The following is a 25,385-nucleotide window of genomic DNA, read 5'->3' on the forward strand; positions in this document are numbered from 1 at the left end:
TTACTTTGTAAGTGTGTTGTACATATCAGCTTATGTACATTACAGAGCATAGATAAGAAAGAGGCTTTCCCTCTCCTCCATGGAATGGGAGCTCCTTGAGGATAGGGATTGTTTTTGCTTTTTCTTTGGATCTCCAGCATTCAGCACAGTGCCTTTTTAAAATTCCTTTTTGTAGACAGCTTCTCATTTGTCTCTTCTCAATGCCCTAGCAGGGGTCCTCACACTTTTTAAATAGGGGGCCAGTTCACTGTCTCTCAGACCGTTGGAGGGCCGGACTATAGTAAAAACAAAAACTGCTTTGTGGGCCTTTAAATAAAGAAACTTCATAGCCCTGGGTGAGGGGGATAAAAGTCCTCAGCTGCTGCATCTGGCCCGCGGGCCGTAGTTTGAGGACCCCTGGATACTTATGACACTGTAATCTGATCTAAGGTTTAACCTAAGGTCCCATGGGCCTTGCCCACCCTGTTGTTGACTCAGGATTTCTGGGCTTTCTGTCAATCTTGAATTTAAGCTTTCTTTTATGTATTATCTTCTCATATGTATGTGTGTATATATATATATGTATATATATATATACATATATATAGCATACATAGTAAGCACTTAAATGCTTTTTCATTTATTCATCCTTTTATCCATTCCTATAACTTAAGCACAATTAAGGAAAATCAAACTATATGTAATAAAGATTTGTAATTTTATATCAGTCTTTTTTCTTGAGATATTTTATATGGATATGTTCATTTTATTTAGTGAATGTAAGATTCACTTTTTTTTCAATTTAAAAGATAAAAAAATTCTTGATTGATTTCCACATGAATAGCCCAATTCATAAACATGACTAAATAAGAACAGTAATCAATAATATCTGCTATGATAGCATCCTCTTATATCTTAAAGAAAGAAGAGCCTTATTTATTTGAAGAAAGGTCAGAGAAGATAAATACTTATCTAATGTAAAGAAGTCAGTCTTTTTTACATGTCTGTCATGCTACAGAATTCTTGGGGTGGATTGGGGATAGTCTCATTAAATACTGTCCTTCCTCTTGTTCAGTTAAGATCGATTACAACAGTTATCCTAAAGTTAACTAAAGTTAATAATAATGGATTTTTCTTGGTTAATATATTTGATGAAAAACCCACCTTAAAACCTGTTAATGTTGAGGCATTTAGTAAAAACAACAACAAAAAGTGAGAACTAATATTCCAGAAGCTAAAATGTAGAGAAGAATGACCAAGAAGCTATTTATCCAAATATTTAAGAATAAAAGTGTTATAATTTCCATTGTAAAATCCAAATTTCTATTAATGACTATTTCACAATGGATAATGGAGTCTGAAGATACCTTAGAGTGTAGGACAGGTGCTAGACCCCCTTTCCCAAATTAACTAATCAGAGACATCTCCAGGTACAAAGAGAAAGCATTTATTTAGTCCCTGCAGGAAGAGGCCCAGACACAGACCTGGGAGCCATCCTAGCTCCCACCATGTGTTCCTGGAACCTGGCCCGCTCGAAGTAGAACACCCGGTTAAATAGAAAAAGATCCAGACTTTCATTGGATAAACTAAAAGGATGTAACCCTCCTTGACCAATGTTGTTTGCTTCTTGTGGATCACATCACTTCCTGTGGGTCAGACCTTTAGAAACTAGGTGACTCCCTGCAATCCATCATTCAAGACCTGATTTTCTGCTCTGGGAATAGGAAGCATGTGACTCAGACTGAGAAAGCTTCATCCAGTCAGTCCCATTCAGTAGCAGTCATCTCATTCAAGTGCCTCATTTTACAAATGAGGAAGGGACTTGCCCAAGATCGCACAATCAATGCAGAGAAAAGGATTTTTGACTGTTAGCGTAGTTTTCATTTTATTTACTTCACAGATCTTCCTTCATTGTTACTTACTGCTTGCAATTACAAATCCCATGAAAATGGTAAAAGCCACACTAGGAAACTCCCTCTTAGAGGTGATGCAGATTAAGAACGACATTGTGTTGCTCTAGACCCTGACAGATACAGGGGAATAATGAGCAGGTGATTCCAGGAATGTTTAATAATTGTCAGAGGGCAGTGACAAAGCCTGGTTCAGACTGATCCTCTGGTAGTTTAGGTCCAAAATTAAAACAGAATGGACACTCTTAAAAGAGTTTTTAGATACAGCAGGGGAAGAATTTTCAGAACATGGAAGGGATGCTCATCCAGAAGATAGCTTTAATTAAGTTGAACTAATAAAAGCTTATAGAAAGTTTTAATTCCTTTTATTCCCCCTTCCCCAATACACACACATGGTGGGGGGAGGGGGAAATGTATATTTTGATTTCACACAATTTAAAAAGATTTTGTACAAAATCAGTGTAGCCAAAATTAGAAGAGAAGTAGGAACTGAGAAAAAATTGAGTAAATTTTCTTTCTTTCTTTCTTTTTAAGTATTAATACAATTTAAGGAAAAACTAGCCTTGGAGAAAGGGGGGAAGGTGACACTTGGGAGTATTTCTCCCACTGTAATAACTATAGTCTAATAATAGAAAATGTGAAAGAAGATCACAAAGTACTTTGGAAAATCATTTTTAAAATGGAGGGTTTTTTTTAAAACTATTACTTTGTCATCATCTAATTTGTTAGGCATTGAGATGTGAACATTTCAGATTTCTCTAATTAGACTATAAACTTCTTGAAAGTAAGGAATTGCCTTTTAAAATCTTTGTCTCCACAAAGCAAGGACAAAGTATAAGGCTGGGTCTGTTCTAAATACTTTGTAGCTGATGATTAATTGAATTAATTTTTTTCATTTCAAAATTTGTGTTTAAATTCTGTCAGAGATCCTATTTATAGATTGCAAAAGAAGTCAAAGCATCTCAGGGTTGAAATAGGCATGAGAAATCATTCTGTGCAACCTATATCTGGAGAGTGATCTTTTTTTACTTTCAAAAACTTATTTTTATTTTTATTTAGCACTTCATTTTTCTTAAATTATATGTAAAAACAATTTTAAACATTTATTTCTAGCATTTTGAGTTCCAGATTCCCTCCCTCCCTTCCTACCCAGAGAAGGCAAGCAAATAGATATAGATTATACATGTGTAGTCATTCAAAACATTTCCATATTAATCATGTTGTAAAAGAAAACAGAAAAAAATCCCAAGAAGAATAAATTTTTGAAAGTATACTTTAACCTGTATTCAAACAACAAGAGTTCTTTCTCTGGGAATAGATAGTCTTGGCTGCAAATTGTATTGCTAAGAATAGCTAATTCATTAATAGTTAATTATTATCTTACAATATTGCTGCTTCTGTGTACAGTGTTCTTCTGGTTCTACTGATTTCACTTTGTATCAGTTCATGTAAGTCTTCCTGGGTTTTTCTAAAAGCACCTTGCTCTTCATTTCTTATGGCACAATAGTATTCCACCACTGTTATATACTATAACTTATTCAGCCAATTGATGAGTAGCCCCTGAATTTCCAATTTCCAATTTTGCCAATTCCAAAAAATTACTGCTATGATATTTTTGCATGTATAGGTCCTTTTTTTTCTCTTTTGGGATTCATAATTACTTGGTCAAAGGGCATACATGTTTTATAGTTCTTTGGGCCTAGTTCCAAATCACTCTATATAATGGTTAAATCAGTTCACAATTCCACCATTTAGTGTGTCAGTTTTCCAGTATTTTTGATGAAAATGCTGAATAGAAAATTTGATTTTAAGATACAAGATTAAACAAAAGCATAAAAAGGTAAGCAGGAAAGGGAAATCATAAGAGATTTAATAAGGTTAAATGGTTTACATTCCTATATTCAAAGAACATTCTTATTATTAGGGCAATTTAAAGTATATAGCCAATTTAATCAATAGTAACTTAAAACATTGTTTTGTATAGCTAGAGACATCTCATTACTTCATCTAAAAAATGTTTGATCATATCTTTTGGTCATTTATCAATTGGGGAATGACTTTTATTTCTATAAATTTGACGAGTTCTCTAAATATTTGAGAAATGAGGACTTTATCAAAGAAACTTTCTTCGAAATTTTTTTTTTGGCTAACTGTATTTCCCTCTATCCTATTCCCCCCGCTTATTCTATTCTCTCCCCTTTTACCCTATCCCTCTTCACAGGTGTTTTGCTCCTAAGTACTGCCTCCCCCAATTTGCCCTTCCTTCTATCACTCAGACCCTTTTGTTAGCCCCTTCCTCTACTATTTTCCCATATAATAAGATATATTTCTGTACCCAAATGAGAGTGTGTGTTATTCCCTTTTTGAGCTAATTCTGATGAGAATAAGGTTTAAGCATTTACCACCACTTTCCTATCTTCCCCTCCATTGCAAAAGTTTTTTTCTTGATTTTTTGATGACAGATAATTTACCTCATTCTGCTATTCTCTTTTCCTTTCTTCCATTGCATTCCTCATTCTCACGCCTTAATTTGATATATTTTTAGATATTATCCCTTCTTATCTAACTCATATCTGGATTCTCTGTCTATATATACTTCTAACTGGCCTAATAATGAGAATCTTCTTATGAACAAGTATCATCTTCGCATATAGGAATATAAACAGTGTGACCTTATTAAGTCCCTTATGATTTCCCTTTCCTGCTTACTTTTTTATGCTTCTCTTTAATCTTGTATCTGAAAGTCAAAATTTCTATTCAGCTGTTTCATCAAGAATACTTGAAAGTCCTCTGTTTCATTAATTATTCTCAGTTTCTGGGGGTAGGTAATTCTTGGTTGTAATACTAATTCCTTTGCCTTTAAAGTAAAAGCTGCTAAATCTTTTATTTTCCTGGATGTGGCTCCACAATACTTGACTTCTTTTTGGCTGCTTATACTGGAATTTGATTATAATATTCTTGAGAGTTTTCATTTTGGGAATCTCTTTTAGGTGATTGGTAGGATCTTTCCATTTCTCTGGTTCTAGAATATCAGGGTAGTTTAACTTGATAACTTCTTTATTATTATAATAATATTATTTAATAATTATCTTTGAAAATAATGTCTAGGCTTTTTTTAAAAATCATGGCTTTCAGGTAATCCAATTATTTCTCCTGGATTTATTTTCCAAGTCAGTTGTTTTTCCAATAAGATATTTCATATTGTTTTCTATTTTTTCATGCTTTTGGTTTTGTTTGGTTGTTTCTTGATATATCATAAAATCTTATCTTCCATTTGCTTACTTCTAATTTTTAAGGAATTATTTTCTTCACTGAGCTTTTGTACCTCCTTTTCCATTTAACCAATTCTACTTTTCAAGCACTTCTCTTCTTTTAGTGAATTTTTGTGCCTCTTTTTCCATTTGGCAATTTTTATTTTTAAGAAGTTCTTCTTTTCAGTAAACATTTGTATATATATATTTTTTTAATTAGACAAATTCTGCTTTTCAAGACATTCTTTTCCTGGTTGGATTTTTGTACCTCTTTGACCATTTGGTCTATTCTGTTTTTTTAAAGTGTATTTTCTTCCAAGTTTTTTTTTTTTGTTTGTTTGTTTCTTTTGCCACACTGTTGAATCTTCAGTATTTATTTTATTTTATTTTATTTTTTTGCTGAGACAATTGGGGTTAAGTGACTTGCCCAGGGTCACACAGCTAGGAAGTGTTAAGTGTCTAACACTGGATGAGTATTAGGGATTGTGTGACTTAGGCTTAGTCTCATAAACTGAGAAAACTTCATTTAATCAGTCCCATTCTGTGATTCCAGAATATTTAAAGTTGACCAGAAGGGTTTTAGGTAGATCCCTGGAGAGACCCTGCCTTTTCTTTACCATCTTGGCTCTACCCCTCCCACAGTAATCCTTTCTATAGTGTTCTTCTCTTCTGCTTCTACTTAAAGACCCAAAATGAAGAAGAATCTATTACTTTTCAGTGTAGCCCATTGCATGTTGGCAATTTCAACTGAAAATATTTTCCCTATAATTGTAATCTATTGTCCCTAGTTTTTCCCTCTTGGCCCAAACAGAATAAGTCAAATCCCTTTTTCCCAAAGCTGATCATCAAGTTCCTGAGGTCAGCTATCACAACATTTTACCAAGTAGTCTTTTTCTTATGCTAAGCATCCTCACTTCTTTAAACTAGACCTCATAAAACATGGACTTAACGCTAATGGATTTAGAGCTAGAAAGAATTTGAGAGGCCTTCTGCCTAATGTCCTTATTTTACAGATGAAAAAACTGAGACTTGTAGTTATTAAGAGATTTGGCCAAGTTCAAAAGCTAGTAAGTTGTAAAAATCAAAATTTTGAGTGCAGGTTTGCTAACACACACACAGAGATTGTCAAAACATTTACTTGTCACATGTATCCACAGAGGTAGGAGATAGGATACCTATTCTAGGATCAAGGCCACAACTGCAACTATCTTGTGTGAACAGGACTGACTATTCAAATCCAAAACATTGAATTTAAACTCACCAACAATGCTCAACAAAATAAGGCTTGTGAACACTAAGTGCCCCAGGAGAAGTGTTTTGGCCATACATCATTAATAGCAACAGGATCTGGGTCAACTCAGGACAAGATAGACCCAGATTTGGACGGAAAGGCTTACATTACATACGTCATTTTGGTAAAGCCCAGTGAGGTATCTTGCACAATGACTGTTTGCTTATCTGTAGGCAGGACCATACGTCCTTGTCTTCCACAGAATTCAGCTTTATTTAAAATTAAAGTGCTACAGATGCCTAAAATAAAATAACTCATCATTAAATGATCACAGAGAATCTTAAAGTTGGAAGGAATTTAGAGGTCATCTAGACTTTTCTGGGATTATTTCCAATCTTTAATTCTATGCTGAAATATCATCTCATGGAAAAAAGAAAATTCTTTCCATTTATGTTTGATTTATTGACCAGATAGCCTTTTATAAAAGGAGAGAGAGATAGGGATAGGACCCAGGCTTGCTATAGAGAACTACCAGATGAGAAAACAGCCTCTATCCATGTAGGACAGGCAGTATCACCTCTATAACTTAAAGTCTTAAACATTTTTTTAAAGGATTTATTTGTTTGTTTTCCATTCATTTATAATCTGTCCCTCCCTCTGCACCCACCAATTGAACAATACTCAACAATGACAAAAACCTGAAATATAAAATTTAATCATAAATATTCATAGCTCCATTAAACAAATCTATATGGGCCATAACCAGAAATGTTAAAGAATCTTTTTTAAATACCCAAATGAAAATTTTCATTTTAGTGAAATTACTCTTCATTTTAGTAATTAGGTTTTTTTGTTTGTTTTTAAATTCAGAGATGATGTTACTGCTGATCTTAGGAGAAAAGATTATAAGTTGACTGACACATTTTTTTTATACCTGCTGACTGGCTGACTCTGAAGAAATAGAACCCAAATATGTATTGCGTTGGAAGATTTTGGTTCATATACTTGAAAGGAAAGGTTCTGAAATTTAAACCCCAGTTCCTATTCTCTTTGGGTGCCAACCTAAATTGGATGCCTTCCATGAGACCTTTCTGCTCTGGTAGGCATTCTGGATGACTTAGTCAACATGACCAATCTCATGGCATTCTTTGTTCTTTGTTGCCACTTTTGCAATAACTATTGATGTGAGTTTTTCTACTGGGAATGCAAACTGAAAATGTGTATTGGCTCTACCAGACCTAGGAAGCATCCCTAATATGGATTAGAAAAGAGAATTTTGTTCTCAGCCTCCACATTATAGTGGCAACCAAAGTGATTTGCATAGTTACCAGGAGAGAGCAGGGGAAGGTTAATGTTCAGTTACTATGCAATTATCATTATTTCCAATAGAGTTAACAGTACCACATAGTGGATACATTTTCTCACTGCAAAATAATCATGTTAAATTGTTTTTATGGTAACTATGCAATTAGCTTCTTTTCCCCATGTTTGTCTGATGCTAGCCATTCTTTTGTTGAGCATAGAACAGCATTTAGTGCTAGCTATTTAGTTATAGATCTCTTCTGATTTTCCCATTTGCTACAGACACACAGGAAAATGCAGTTTTTTACCTGGTCTGTTTTCTCTCTGGAATGGAGGAATTTATCAGGGTCTTAATTAACTAATTAGCAAACATTTATTAAGCAGCTATTTGTGTCAGATACTGCGCTGTACACTGAACGTACAAGTACAAAGAAAATCCCTTTTCTTAAAGATCACATTCTACCTTTTCATTTTGTAGGGAATAAACTGATGTCCAAAGAGTTACCCTGACATTTAAGGTTTTCTATCATCAGGCTCCCATATACCTTTCTAGCCTTATTTCATAATATTTCTCTCTGTAGTTCTGTTTCATCGCCTAGAACATCCCCTTCTCACACATACATCCCCCAAATATATTCCTGACTGGTTATTCTGCAGATATGCATCTACTCACTCATAACAGTGAAACCTACTAATGTGTTTATTTTTATTTTTGCTAACTACAGAACACTAAAAGTTCAAAGCAAAGTTATTTTCCTTGCTATAACTAAGGCACTTTTCCCCATAAATACATATGCCAGCCATGGAAGTGGACACTAAAAAGAGGTCACCGGTGGAGAGCTACATGGGGAATATGTGTGACTGGCATTTCTGAGTAGATGGACATGCAAGTGAAACATGAGCCAGCTGTGATGCTGCAAGAGGGGAACTGATGTTTCCTGGCCATCAGTTGCAGTAACCCTTTTAACCTTAGTCTGCAAAGTATTAATATTGTTGAATGCTAGGCTTTCTATAGCCTGGACACTATATTGCCTGCTGTCTGCTAGCAGTGGGATCTTCACTATTATCCATTGGCCTTCTGCTGGGATCCTCCAGTAAAGTATTCCTCCTTCTGCATAAGAGGAATGGGGTCTGCCATTTTTATTTTTATTTTTCAAGCTAAGTGTCTTTTAGAGAGGCAAGGCCCTCCCACACCTAGTGGCTGGACTGATTTTTTCTAATTAAGGAAAGAAAGGTCTGTTGGCTACTAGAGTCATAAGTCTTGGAGACCAGGGTTTTTAGAACAAGCTAGGGAGGGCCTGCAGCCATTTGGCTGTCTTTTGAACTCCTCTTGCTTAGAAGTATATTGTTGTTCTAAGCCTTTGTTTGATTTAGGGTTAGAGAATCCCCATTAATTCATAATCACCATCTTGCAGTCCACTAAAACAGAGAACCTGGGATCAAATCTCAGTTCTTCTATATTCATATACATGGGTAAGTCATTTAACTTTTCTAGATCTCAGTTGTTTCCCCATCTATAAAATGGAGAAGTTGGACTCACATTGATCACTGAGGTCCCTTCCATTTTTTAAATCTGTGATACTGTGAATTAAATGAGGGGGGAGAGAGAGGCAGAGGAAGAGGAAGAAAAAAGAAAGAGAAAGAAAAGAGGAGAAAGAAGAAGAACCAATACAGACTCCTGGAATGATTTATTTACTGGATGTAAAATTGATGATCTAACAAAAGAGTCTGTAGTCTGAGTCAGACAAATTTAGAACCAGGACAAGAGCACTAAAATCATGGAAAAGAAGTATATCTAGGAGGATAAATATGATCAAAAATTGCCATGATACACAGCTGAGGAGGAATGTATTTCATGCATGGGGAGTAAATTATGTAGATGCTCAGGAAGGTTGATTTTGGGGAGCAATTAGTAATTCACTTAGCCTGGAACATAGTTTCTGAAAAAGGCTCACTACTTAGACCTGACCTCATTTTTGAAAAGTTGAGAAGCAATAGCATGATGCTCAAGTTTACTGTCCAGAGCATCAGTAAAGAAGAGTTCTGTTAAGAAATCTTGAGGTACAACTATTTCACATCCCTTCCCTTATTGTCTTAGAAAGTAGTGAAAAACTTTGGAAAAAATAAAAGCAATAATAGAGCAACTGTATTTTTGAGTTACTAATCTGCATAAGTGAAGGAAATATTCACACAGATTCCTAAACAGATGGTCTGAAAAAAAGGAACACAAAACATTTTTTGTCATTATCATTATTGAAAAATTATTCTTTCTAAAGAGATGAAGTACAGCTAGAAACAATCCTGGACAAATTTCTCTCCATTATTCTTTTCTACCTACTCTTCAAATTGCTACACAGGTGGGAAAAGGCATTGCTTTTATAGTTGAACAGAATATTAGGATGTAAACTTACCTTCCATAAGCTTACTGAAAGCAGTATCCCTAGTGCAAATCCAGGAGCAAACAATTTAATAGGGATGACATATACCTACCTGTCTTTTTCTTATATGATTTTTAGTTCTTCATACAAGTCTCAATAGTTTGAAATTTTTCCATTCCAAACAGCTTGAAAACTGAGTATTCCATATGGTAACATCTATTTAAAATATTGTCCTCATATTTCTATAGATCAATGTTATATCTGGGCAGTTGTGGGCAGTTTAATCTCTGGTGGTGCCATAGATCCAGAATAGTTTATTAGGTTGAGTTCTCAAGAGTATATTTTGCCTCTGTAGTATGAATAATTGTCATCTGTCAAAAGATGAAACATAACAAGAGCTTCTGACATAAAATTCTAGTCACCAAGCCATGTCTTGCTGGTATATGCTAGTTTTTTTATAGTCTGCAGTGATAAGCCATCCAATTTCTACTTTTTCATTGTGTACATCTGCATTGAACACTAAATCTAAACTCCTGAAAGATACTTCTATTATTTCTGATGGCAGCCACCTGCAATTGAATTGGAGACTTCTCCATTTCTGAAAATAAATCTAAATGTCTCTACCATTTGTTAAACACTTCAATATATTGTTGCTTGAAATCTTATGTATGTTTCTCATGGAGGGCCATTTGGTTTTACTTTTGGATCTTAATTATTTCAGAGACTCCATTTAAAAGTGATGAAATATAAGTTTGTTGTTGTTGTTCAGTTATTTCAGTTATGTCTGCTAGTAAGTATCTGAGGCCAGCTGTAGACTCAGGAAATTGAGTCTTCCAGACCCCAGACTTAGCACCATATCCACTACACCACTTACCTGCCCCAAAGTACCAGTACAGTTGATAACTCCAGTGGCATATACTTATTTTTTCCTTTGCTGCTCCATTGTAAAATGGCAGTTTTGATTTGTTCCAAAAATATTTATGTAAACATCTTAATCTGTTTATGTGATCTAAAAATAACTGTTAGTCATCGATCCTCTTTTTTTAAGATGAGGAAGAATTAATTTTTATAGAGTTGCCTTGAATGATGTACCTCATGTTTCATTAACATTGGATGGGTTTTTGTTTAAATGCTTTATAAATTTATTTTTATCCATTTTATTATTCCCAAAGTGTACATTAATATTAGTAGTTTAATTCCTTTAAAAATATTCTTCTCATTGACTTCAGGATGCCAGTAAATTTCTTAACATATGCAAGTATAACTTTCTTTTTGATAATTTTATGCTTGATGTGTCTTATCCAGAGAATTTTCAAGTATCACTTTCATGTATTTGATTCTATATGACCTGGGTTCAAGCTCATGCGGTGAATAAAATTGCAATAAGGCAGTTTTCTCCAGGGTAAGATTAAAGTGATCTTTAATAATAGCAATGTGTAAATTGTTAGTAAAATGATTACACTGGCACCTTAGCAAAAGCTAGTAAGGTTAGCAGTAATAAATGATTTGAGTCTATAGCCTTTCTCCCTCTCTGATCAAAGACCTCAAGTAAAGGACACTAGGAACTTTTGAACCTAGGTGTGTCAGATTGACCTGACAGCACATCATTTGTACTTTGCCTGGCAAAGGCAAGGCAATCCCAACTGGCAGATATTTTAATAAGGAGGTAGGTTAAGAGTTTTTAGTTCCTTTCTTTTACTTCATTGGGTTATGAGGGGAGCAGAAAGAGAGCATAATTAATCCTCAGATAATTAGTCTGCAGCTAAGGAAAAAGTGCTAGGCTTCAGATTATACCCTTCGCAGACATTTAGAAATGCTGGCTGTTGTATGAGACCCAGATGCTTCTAGCAGTCTTAGCTAGAAAAACAAGCCATCTCAGTCAGTGTCTCTTCTCCCCCACCTCCCCCAGTGGTCTCCCTCTTGGACACCATATCACTCTTAACTTAGATAAGAAAAACCAAGCACAAGAAACTTGTCCCCTGGGGAGGGCCCAGCCCAAACTGCTTAAGGAGCAGATACCTTGGAGGGAGTAATCATATTACTGGACCCTACCTGTCTGATGAGCTAGACTCAAAAAAGTAGGATCTCACCAAATAAGGAAAAGGGTGGATTTCATTTTAATATGATACCATATAATATTAATTTTCCTCATCTTCCCTTTTGATTCACTGAGAAACACAGTTTCCTCAAGGAATCACTAACTGACATGACAATTATAAAATGGAATCATTATATCCACTCCTTAGCGTTGACTCACTGGGACACTAAACACTTCATTGGAGTTTTTAAATATAAGACTTAGGTGTTTTACCTTTATGGGGAAAGTGTGAGGGAGAAGGGGGGAAAAATAGACAGATAGGAAATATAGGGACAGTCTCCTTCAGGTAAACAGACTAGATTTTAACATATTTTGAAAAAAAAAATCTGCATGGGGAGGAGAGGGAAAGGTGAACATTCAGTCTCTTTCTTAAGAACCCATTCCCACTGTCCATTTTATCAGTTCATTCTATCCAAGGGGCCAGAAGTCTCATGCATCTCTCTGGTTTTTGAGAACATCTTCTAATGTAATCATCTGATTTTCTGAAAACCTCTCCTCTTAGTCCTTCTAGAATGGGCCTATTCTCCGATATGCTTCTCCTAGCAGATCTTCTTCCTTCATTCAAGTCACTTGTATATCCCTGGATGTTATTTTTATTTTATTTTTTATTTTTTTGCAAAATAAAGCAATTTAATATGGTCACTTTAATTTTGCTTTGCCAACAACTAGGCCATATGGTGAAAACTAGCTCAAACCCTATAGCTCTTATCCAATTAATAATATTAAGAATATTAAATTAGAAATCTCTAGACCACAATTTTTGTGTTTTTTCCAAACCCCTCGCTATATCTATCTTTAGCTAAACCAGGCACGTGATTTAGACACTGTCAGCAGCAGGCTGAAGGAAAAATAAGAATCTTTGAGGCTTTGACTTGAAGAAGGAGCTGTTCTGCTTAAAGATTTGATATTTAGCTACATAAGTTGAGTGCTTTATAAACTAGCATTAACTCCACTATCATTTTATTTCTTTAGATTAGCATTCATTTATTTCCTTCTTCATTTCACTTCAGATTCAGGCTCCACATAGAGAAAAAACTTCAGTTTTATTACATATAATTGTCTATGATGTAGATTAGCAAATGGTCATATTGATATATTTAGAAAATTCAAAAAACTAAGAAATCACTATTGAACTAGCCCTCACAAAAACTGCCTGATTTGTGCAGAGGATAGTTAACATAATTGAATATGTAAAATTCTGAGCCTATTCTTTAGAACTTGTTATTAAAAACATTCTCAAGGGAGGGTAGCTAGGTGGTGCAGTAAATTGATGGATAGTTTAATTCAAGGACCTAATCATATATATAAATATACAACTTTTAGTAGGCAGATGACAAACTCAAGTACTTTTTAACTTAGTTGCTTACATACTTACATCTTTTTATATTATTTTGGATGTATTCCATCATTACTTTAATAGATGAAGATTTACTATTTTGTTCATATGTTCTACAGACCACCTGTCATGATTGTTGAAATTTATCATAAATGGAAAAGAGAGATATAGCTATAGTAAGGGGAAAATGCTCTCCCTAATTTGATGTCAGTTCCAGGAAAAAGTCATATAAACAGCAAATTTTATTGACAGATCATCACAGTCAGGCCCAGAATTAGTCAGGTGGAAAAATTTTCTGTTCAAGAGTAAATAGCATACTGGAAAAATTGAGTCAGAAGATTCTTATCTCTTATTTTTTATTCATTTTGGTCATGTTCATTTTGGTTTGTCTTTTCTTAATACCTTAACAGTACTGTCAGAACATCCTCATTATCTTCCTCTTTCATTTTAGGATTATTGCATATTATTTTTCTTTTAAATATTTTTAATATCTTCTCTCTACTTCTCTAATAATAATCTTAATAACCTTTACTTCTCTTTTGTAATCCTTTGTAATATGACAGTCTACAGCCTGCTTATACTCATCATGCTTCTTTTCATTGTCTTCTTGGAGATTCTGAATTTAAATTCTTCAAAAATCATAGTACTCAAAGTTTTATGATTACACAGTAGAAAGAGAAAAGGAGTATTACATTGTGGACCTTTGATTCCTGTAGACATCTGGAGTCACTAAAGGAAGACTCTAATTTCTCAAAGGAAATCAAATTTCCTCTCCTCCTTTATAATGTTGGCCTCAATTGTTTTCCCACACATGTGACTGCCCAAGACATATACACCAATGGATAAGTTCAACAGGTTTTCCATCCAATTGCATTTTTCAGTCTGGACAATATGTATTCTTTATTGACATTTGGGGTTTTCTTGGCCAGCCTATTGGAGTAACTTGCCATTTCTTTTCCTGCTCATCTCCAGTTGAGGAAACTGAGGTAAACAGGGTTAAGTGACATGCCCAAGGTCACCCAACTAGTGTATGTCTGAGGCCAGATTTGAACTCAGGAAGGTGAGTCTTCCTGACTCAACACCTGGTGTTCTATTCCTTAGCCATTATCTGGTTGCCTCATTAGATCTTAGCTCTCGGCTTTTCATCATTGAAGACATCTTAGCAGAGCTTTGCTATTATCAACTTTATAAAAAACCTTTATCCTGATCTTTTAATTTCTAAATTTTCAAACATTTACATTAGTCTTTTAATGACTGAATCTGTAACCCAAGAGAATAAAGAAAAAAAAAGAGTTCACCTTTCCAACAATATTTCTGATGCAATGAATAATCAAATATATGGGAGGTACTTTACAATCATTATGTTGTTTAGTTCTCCCAATAATCCAAAAGCACTATCTTAAAACAATTTATTCTAAAATCACATGGTTGTCAAATTTCCCGAGATTGTAGTATAACTCAGTTTTTTCTGGCCCATACATTTTTCCCCAAAATTTTGTCTTAATGATAATAGAATAGATTCTGATTTATCACCATTCTCTTACTAGAAGACCACATCCCAATTAAAATCAAATCAGAATGTTTTTTTAATGCAAATAGTATCATTTGGAATCTCTTTTTTTTCCCTTTCCTTTTGTTTATCAGCTAATCTGTTGCCAAAGATTTGAATGTGGTATTCTTGTAATAAATTCTAAGCTGCCATGATCATAGCGGAGCACCCTCATGACCACATTGTACTTTAGTTTCAGGATATATTTCTATTAAATCTAGTCTTCATAACTGCTGATAGCACCTTGAAAATCTCAAAGATTCTTCTAGTGGAACTTGGAGATTGAAAACTTATTGTTATTACTTAGCTTATTCTTATTCGTGTGGTGGAATTCTCAGTTATAATTTTTCTTTCTTTAGGTTCTTGTTGCCACCCTCTTGCCCTGAGAATGATAGATTAGAGATCCAAAGGCATCTTCCACTTTCTATAACCCAACTTAGAACCCAGCAATGTCCATCTGACAAATCTCTAAACAAACATATGACTATCTCTCATCTCTCTCTTATTTCTGTGAAATCAAAAATCTTTTTCAGATCCTTTTTCAATATCCTTAAATTTTCTTTCTTCACTTTTCTTTCTATATCTATATTCCTCCAGTAGCCTTGAAAAGCAAACCTTTCAAGTGTATTCCAAACTATCTTCACTCCACTGAATGTTTCCTTTATAATTTTAGCACATATTGTTATTAAACAAAACCAATGACTTATTAAAATTTTTTCTTCTGTAAGCTGAGTTTATTTCAACTCAGGTGACTTTTTCACTCATTTACCTATAACAACTAAACTTTGTAAAATTATTGTTTGAATAGTTACAATTCAGACATTCCCTAGAAGATTAAAGAACCTCAAAATCTCTCCAATCTCCCAGAAGAGGAGAGAAATATGCTGTCCATTCCTAGTCCCAACATATGGAGTTTGTGGGACAAACAACTCAAAAAATCCATTAAGGTGTCCTTAGTGATTGTAAAAGCCTTTAAACCATAACTTTTCAAGGCAGGAGGCCTGCTGTGGCTTATATTCCTATTGAGGCACAGGGTTTCTGATTTCTCTTTGCCTTAGTTAATATCTTACAAAATCCTGATCTATAAAAATGACAATTGAGGTCTATTATGTCATTTACAAAAGTCAAAGCATTTTCCCAAACTCTGTTAATTATTTTGTTCTCTTTCTGTTTATTTAGTCTTTACTTTTCAAAATCTGAGTCAATTAATATTCTGGAATTTCCTTTTTTTGGTAAATTTTAAAAAAGCATGCTTCAATGTGTATACAGACATAATCATATGTCCTTCAGAATTGTCTTGGATCATTGTATTACTGAGAATAACAAAGTCATTCACAGATAATCATCTTATTATGATATTGCTGTTACTTTGTACACGGTACATTTCACTTTGCATAAACTCATGGAAGTTTTTCCAGGTTTTTCTGAGAGCATTCTGATCATCATTTCTTATAGCACAATAGTATTTCATCATAATCACATTCCATAATTTATTTAACCATTCCCCAATTGGTGGGTATCTTCTCAATTTCCAATTTTTTTTCCCTGAGAAAAGAACTGCTATAAATATTTTTGTAGATATAGGTCCTTTTTTTTCCATCTCTTTTGGGATATATGCCTAGTAGTGGTATTGTTAGGTCAAAGGGTTTTATAACCCTTTGGGCATAGTTCCAAATTGCTCTATAGAATGGTTTTCCCTTTCTGGCCTGCTAGCCAATCTAATAGCTTATTATTATTTTTTTTATAAATTTGGCTCAGCTCCCCATATCTTTGAAAAATGAGGCATTAATCAGAGAAATTTGCTTCAAAATAGTTACAAGTGGTAACTGCCCCCCCCTTTATTCTATATTCTGTCTCCTTTTACCCTGTGTCTCCTCAAAAGTGTTTTGTTTCTGACTACCCCCTCCTGCAAATTACCCTCCCTTCTGTCATTCTCCACCTTCTTATATCTCTTTCCCCTCCTATTTTCCTGCAGGATAAAATAGATTCCTATATCCCATTGAGTATGTTATTCCCTCTTTGAGTCAATTCTGATGAGAAAAAGGTTCACTCACTCCCCCTTTCTTCTTTTTCTTCCCCTCCACTGTAAAATCTTTTTCTTGCCTCTTTTATGAGAGATAATTTATACCATTTTACCACTCTCTTTTCCTTTTCTTTAGTACGTTCCTCTCTCATCCCTTAATTTTATTTTACTTTTTAGATATTATGCTTTTATATCCAACTCATATCTGTGCTCTCTGTCTATATATTCTTCTAACTGCCTTAATAATGAGAAAGTTCTTATGAATTATAAGTATCATCTTTCCATGTAGGAATGTAAACAGATTAACCTTATTTAGTTGCATTTAATTTCCCTTTCCTGATTACCTTTTTATGTTTCTCTTGAGTCATGTATTTGAAAGTCAAATTTTCTATTTAGCTCTGATCTTTTTATCAGGAATACTTGAAAGTTTTCTATTACTTTAATTTTTCATTTTTCCCCCTGAAGGATTATACTCAGTTTTTCTGGGTTGTAGTCCTACCTCCTTTATTGTCTGGAATATCATATTCCAAACCCTCTAATCTTTTAATATAAAAGCTACTAAATCTTGTGTTATCCTGATTGTGGTTCCACTGTACTTGAATTGTTTCTTTCTGGATGCTTACAATATTTTCTCCTTTATCTGGGAGTTTTAGAATTTGGTTATAATATTCCTGAGAGTTTTCATTTTGAGATCTCTTTCTGGATGTGATTGGTAAATTCTTTCCATTTCTATTTACCCTCTGATTGTATAATCTCACAGCAGCTTAACTGGATAATTTCTTGAAAGATAATGTCTAGACTCTTTTTTTAATCGTGGCTTTCAATAACTCTTAAATTATCTCTTCTGGATCTATTTTCCAGATCAGTTGTTTTTCCAATGAGATAGTTAACACTTTTTTTTTAACTTTTTCATTTTTTTAGTTTTGTTTTAGTGTTTCTTGATTTCTTAAAGTCATTGGCTTCCTTTGGCTCAATTCTAATTTTTTTAAATCATTTTAAATTCCTTTTATTTAAAATAATCCATAGAAAATTAAAATATATGTAAGATTTAAAATACATCTGTTTCATATATATGTAAACAAATATGAAATTGGTTTATCAAATGTGTTCTCTTGATTATTTATACAATGGGACAAATGGTTGACAAGAGATGAATAGACTTTGCATATCAAATATTTCTAAGTATTTATTTACTCTGCATCAGTTCTAATTTTTAAGGAATTATTTTCCTCAGTGTACTTTTGTAACTCCTTTTATATTTGGCCAGTTTTATTTTGTAAAGCATTCTGTTCCTCACTGATTTTTTTTTTTGAAGTTATAACCCAATTTTACTGTAAGAAACTGAAGAAGCCATAATTCAATTAATCAAGGAAAAAAACACCACCACCAGGGCCAGATGAGTTTAAAGAGTAAATTCTATTACAACAATTAATTCTGGCAATTTGTAAAAATTTGGCAAAGTAGAAAAAGGTATCTTAGCATTTCCTGTCTGACAAGGTGTTTGTCAGTAAGGAGCCAAAGCATAAACACCAGATTAAATGGTCTTTCTCAAGAGAGCATAATAAACCCCATTTTGCTTTTTCTTACTCTGAGAGTATTTGTGTTTTTGTGGACAATATAGTCTCCCACAACCCCCATCAACTCTCAATATGCACATATTATTAACATGCCCTTAATTAATCATTGCTTGGAATAAGAGGATATTTCTACAAAATGCCTGGATGGCATGAAAAGTCCATAGACTTTTGTTAAATTTAGGTAAATTTAAGAGAGTTGCTCAGCTTGGCTATAAAAGTAGGGAGAAAGAAAAACAAAAAAAAAAAGGAGGAAAAAAAGGAGAGATATTCAGGAGAAAGAGAAAGAAAGAGTAAGCTGTCATTGCCTTAGTGCAGGAAGGTTCAGTCCAAATCATTTCACTCTAATACCAGCTTTCTCAGAGGTTTCCTCATAGGCAATGTTATGTGAATTGAGAAATTTTGAGATTTTTCCCTAAGTGTTTTTATTTAAGAAGAAAGGACCATGGCATCATAGAGTGTAGAAAAAAGATACCTCCAGAATGAACAGGAGAATGGACCTAGAAATTCCCAAAGGAAAAGTTAATGCATGAAGGTGCTAGATAGGGTTAGAAACTATGGGAAAAATGCAGATAACTGGGTTTAGACTTTAAGTTCTAGGGGAAAAAAATTCTCCCATTGTTTGAGGGAATCCAGGCTCACATTCTAATCAAGGAAATCTAACCCAGAAACAAAAGAATACAAATCAATAATAATAAATCTTTAATTTGTTTCCCTAGAGGACTGATACAGAATCAGATAAAATCCAAAGCCATCTTCACCAAGAAGAATGGAAAAACTAGAAGGGACAATTACTTGCAACATTTAGGGATACCTCTGTTTGTTATTATAAAGTATCAAGTCACAATTATGGTCTAAGGCTATATTCCCTTGAGAGTGTCTTCACTCAGTTAATTCCTCACAATCCCTTTGCTTTTATCCTTTGAAGACTTTTTCTTACACCATTCTTGATACATTTTCTCAAACAGGTTGTTCTGTCTTCAATCCCTCTGGACTATTGGGGTCCATTCTTGTCTAACTGGGCCTCCCTCTCCAGATTGCTTAATCTTTATAAATTAGGACTCTATCTCCAACTCCTATCTGGGACCATCTATCATCCCAACCACTTGTGTCCCCAGTAATTAGAATAGGTAACCTTTTGCAAATAAAAATGCCTATCAGCATCAACAACAAAATACTAAAATAAACAGACAGATATATACTTCTAGCAACAGATAGCTGACTAAGCCGAATATTCACTTATTTAGGATATAATGACCACATATTTTCAGATAAGAAACTTAAGGTTCTTACATCTATTGAACACTTGCTTTGATCATAGAAATTGGTTATAAGAGGAAAAAGTAGGGACATGATTATAATCAAAAAACTATTCCTTCAGGCCTCAGCCTGAGAGCACATACATGATAGGCTAAAGTATCTTTAGCTCAGTTTAATCATTTTACCTTATAGCCAGACTCAGGAATAATCAAGCGGGTTCTTATACTACTGGGAAACTGAGTCAGAAGAATTCCACCTTAATTGGAGACCACAGTTGTGCTCTCAACTATTGTCCAGATACTTACCTCCACCTGTAACAATTCAGGATCATATCCTCTGAGTAGTTTGGGACATATTCCTTTCAGATAGTGGATTACTGGCTTGATGATCCATTAGACAATACTTTCTGAATTCAAAACTCCAAATAATATCAGCTATAGTCCCAAGAAATTTTTTCTCAAATAGCAAGTCTCATTAATCAAAGCTTCAGGTGAATTTAGCTCTCAAGGATCACCTATTTTAAGCATTGACTATAATCTTACATGGATAACAGTAAGATTCATCCTTGAAAGTTCACAATTTATCTTTGTATCTAAGTAGATGAATTTTAAATTCAACATTGCACAAATCATTTTACTTTGAGATGCTCAATAATCAATCAAAACATGTTATTAATCAAAGACACAGACCACTCTTCTCAGAATCTCCCTAAACAATGGGAACAGGTTTAAATTAAAACTCACATAGAAAATAAAATATACTGTCCTAATTTCACATTAAAGAACCCTATCAGAATTAACAATAATTCCTTCATTATAAAAAATGTTAATTCAACTTCCTCCAGTCGAGAAGTCCCTATAAAATATTAAGTAATAGGTACAAAATCAATATTGTTAAAATTCCTCTAAGCAAAACACTCCTACTTCCCACCAAAATATTCCTAATTGCAAAATCAATTTTATAGTTATAAATTGTCTTTAACAATCCATTCTTAAGGTTTCTCCACAGGTCCTTTAAGGCTGGTGTTCTCAGCCTCCAGACTGCAGTCTCATTTATCTGTGATGTCCTGTAAGATCAGTCCATTCTACTTCTTCCAGAACTTAATAAATGCCCACTCTCCTACAAAGTCCAGATTCCATCCAAAGTTGTTGTCTGGATCAGCAATCCTTGCTTCCTAAGGAATGAAAGGGATAAGAATACGGCCAGTATATGTTCCACTAACACTTCTAAAAGCAGCAGAGCTCAGAGGAAAGCTTCCATCGATCCCCTATCTCAGTTTCTTCACTGGTATCATTTCATTAAAACCTAACCTAAATATTCTGGAGCTAGGCTTCCTCCTTCTGGAGAGACACCTCCTCAATACTTTCCCATCTCTAGACATATTATACCCCCTTCAGACACAATTTGATCTGCAATTGCACACATCCTCATACACCTTTGTTACCTCTACCTCTTTGTTAAAGGGAAAAAGCAAGATAAACTTTTAAGATTAATATTCTGAATACCTTTGGACTAAATTTCACAAAATTTATACCCCATGTCCAGCTGGGCTGACAAAATCTAAAGCACAGCCCAAAATTTAAGCAACACAGTAGCTTAAATATATTTTATCTTATTAGGAGATACAAACATATGCTCTTTTTAGGTTATCAGAGAACCAAAATTTTTAACTTAAAATCAAATCAAATACAGATTTAAATTTCTGTAACAATACTTCAATAACAATATACATATTTCTAAAATCTTATACCAAAATAAACAATTTCACAATTTTAGCACGCACAAGTTAATACTAATTATCCCATATAATTTCAGAATCAGAATTCCAATTAAAACACACACAGCCCCAAAACTTAAGGTGGCAGTGTTGTGTCACAATTCCCTTTTATTGTTCTGCCTCAGTTTCCCTAAATTATTTGCCTCAATTCCTTGAATTGTTCTACCTCAATCCCCTTGGTTGCAACCCCCCTTTTCTGCTCATTAGAACTGAGATAATTAGGGCTGTGGAGATCTGGAATTCCAAAAGATAAAACTCCAGATGTCCTTTCTCAGATACCTAATTGGCATCCTTTATATCTCTAAGTTTCAAACTTCCTGGTTCTAGTTGGACACCTCCTAAATCCTCCCAATTTGTAAGAATTTATGATACTACCCTCCAACCTGTCAGAATCAGATTGATGGTACCTGCCTGGAGATTCCTTGTAATGGGCTGAGGCTTGAATTGATGCACTGAGGTCCCAAGCACGTGAAGCTAAATAGTAATTGGACCATACTCTATTAATATATATGCTTGGAGAAAGAATGGCCCCCGCCCACTCTCTGTGCAAGTCCTGATGTGTTGTATAGGAAATGATGATTTTGGCGGGTGGAGGCAGAGGGGAGGAAGAGAGGCAGAGAGAGACTGCTGGCTGGGTTCTGCTCTGGGGGCTTCTGGTCTCGTGGCTTCTGATCTGGCTAGCTTCTTGACTCAGCTGCACACATTGCTATTGCCAATTCCCCTTTACCTTCGACCCTTCTTCACCTCTACTGAGAATAAAGATTGAAGATTTTCCCTTAACCTGAATTCCTGACTCTGGCTGATTTTAAAATACATATCACATTTGGCACCCAAGTGTGGGAACCAAAGACCCTACTTTCACTGAAGAAGTCTCCAGTGACCAGGAACTTGGGTGAGTATTGTTAATAGACAAACAGGGAACTCATTTTCTTAAAAACTAAACTAATAACCTTTTTTTTGGCTGAAATGGAACAGATGCTAGCTAAAGATTCTCCATCCCCGCCCCCAACCCCTTCAACCACACCCAGGAGTGGTGCTATAGAAGGCATGCTTAAGCTGATAGAAGGACAAGGGCTACTTATAACTTGGAAACAGGTAGCTAGACTTTTGGGTACATTAAAATGCACCTCCCCTTGGTTCGTAGAGGAAGAGCAAATCTCTCGAGATAATTGGACATTAATTGAACAACAACTCCCTGCATATAACAACGAAAACGGTCCTCATTCAATTTCCATCGAGGCATTCTATTTATACAAAATAATACAGTTGGCCTTAAAGAGCCCTATGATTTATAGAAGAAAGAAAAAAGCTCTAGAAATAGCCAAATGGGGAAGCCTGAGCTAAAGGAGGAAGACAATGAAGAGATTAATGACCATATCCCCACAGGGCATGGAGACTTAAGTGAGGCTCAAGGGTATGGTGAATCTGAGGCAGCTTCACCTGAGGAACAGGTAATTGACTCTCCTCCATCAACTCCACCCTCTGGGATAGAGGGAGGAGGGGTAGTGGGGGGGCGGTGACAGCACCAGCACCCCCCCCCCCCAGCATCCAACTACTCCTATGACTAGATTGCAAAAGGGACTAATTAAGGCCAAAGTAGAAGGGAGAGATGTGGCAGAAATCTAGCACCACATTTTTCCTGTAATACAACAGTTTAATTCTTCAGGTCAAGAAAGTCAAAGATACACTTCTTTTGACATAGAAGTCCTCAAAGACCTGAAAAAGGCTTGCACTCTTTATGGGGCTACATCAGCTTATGTTAAGATGTTATTACAGAATTTGGCTTTTGAAATTTTGGCCCCTAATGACTGGAAATCTATAGCAAGGGTATGCCTAGAACCTGGACAAAACTACTTGTGGCTTTCTGAATATAGTGAGCTCTATAGGAAACAAGCTCAACAAAATAGTCAAAGTGCAGTTCATGCTGCAATCACCTATGACATACTAACAGGTGTAGGTCCCTATGCAGACGTCACAGTACAGATTAATTATTCCATAGCAGCATATGAGCAAATTGCTGCTAATGCTATCAAATCGTGGGCTTAGCTTCACAATAAAGATGACAAGGATGAGGCCTTCACAAAAATAACACAAGGGCCAAATGAACCCTTTGCTGACTTTGTGGGACGTTTGCAGACTGCTAGCACAAGAATAATGGTGAAAATTAGCAAGGCAACTTGCTAAAGAAAATGCTAATGAGGTTTGCAGAAGAATTATACTAGGACTGCGCAAGGATGCTTCTTTAGAGGAGTTCACAAGACGCTGTGCCACAGTGGGTACAAATGCTTTTTATAGCCAGGCTATGATGCAGACTTCCCAAGATCCCAACATGGCAAGGGACTTCCAGAGAGACTCGTCAATGCTTTCAGTGTGGTAAAGTAGGGCATCTGAAAGCTCAATGTTGGTATAGAGGCAGAGTGAGAAAACAGGGTGGGAGAACAAGACCCAATAGCCCATGTCCAAAATGCAACAGAGACTTCCATTGGGCCTCAGAATGTAGACAGATTCAGGGATGAGGGGCCCAGCCCCAGGACCCCAGGCAAAAAACACTTGGGGCATGATGGCAGCCTATGGTGCACCCAGAGATTGCCTAGAAGTCCAATACCCAGATATGACCAATCAGCAAGGAAGCCATATGATGGGAGAAAGGGATTACACAATCAATCAGCCAGGAAGCAACTGATGGGAGAAAGGGATTACAATTAGGGAGAATAGAATTGTATGCAGCTGGGACAACTGAGATATCCCCTGGAGAGGTTAAATCTGTTCCTCTCCAGCCTATGGATCCCTTGCCTCCAGGCACAGTAGGCTTGACCATTTCACTTCCTTTTTGTACATACAAAACAGTGTCCATCCACACACTGATGTAGGAAACTGGGGAATGTGTAGATAATATCCCAGTCACTAATACAGGGAGACAATGTGTGACTTATCACCCAGGAGAAGTAGTAGCATCAGGTTTACTCATACAGAATCCTAATAAGCAACTTGGTGATAGTCACCCAGATTCTGACACCAGACCACAAAATCCAGGAATATGCTGGACAGCAGCTGTAACAACTTGACCGACCTATGCTTACGATCTATATAAATAGCCTACCATTAGAAGGATTGGTAGACACAGGTGCAGATCGTACAGTCATTAGAGGTGCCAATTGGCCCAGTCGGTGGCCAAAGATTAAAGCAGACACCTATATGTCTGGCATAGGAGGATCAATAGCAGCTGAAGTTAATGCTGCCCCATGAGATGGACTTTTGAAGGCAAAACAGGAGTTTTTACTCCTTTTATGGTTGAAAAAATCCCCATCAATCTGTGAGGAAAAGACGTTTTATAGCAATTAGGGTTAAAAATGAGTACTTCGGTTTTTTAAGCAGGGCTGCTGTTGAAGACCTGCCAACACTTTCACCTGTTCCTATCCAATGGAAAACTGATATACCAGTGTGGATAAAACAGTGGCCCTTAGGTAGCGATAAAATTCAGGCCTTATTAGATATAGTACAGGAACAGCTTGACCAAGGATACTTACAACCTTCTCTAAGTCATTGGAATTCCCCAGTGTTTGTAGTAAAAAAGAAATCTGGAAAAGGATCTTAACAGATTTAAGAAAGGTAATGAACAGAGGAAACTATGGGAACTCTTCAGCCTGGACTTCCATCTCTTTACTCAATTGCAGAGAACCCTTTTGGGTCAATAGATTTGGTTGTTTTATTCTATCC

Source organism: Sarcophilus harrisii, chromosome 2 (genome assembly GCF_902635505.1).
Source record: "Sarcophilus harrisii chromosome 2, mSarHar1.11, whole genome shotgun sequence".
Lineage (NCBI taxonomy): Eukaryota > Metazoa > Chordata > Mammalia > Dasyuromorphia > Dasyuridae > Sarcophilus > Sarcophilus harrisii.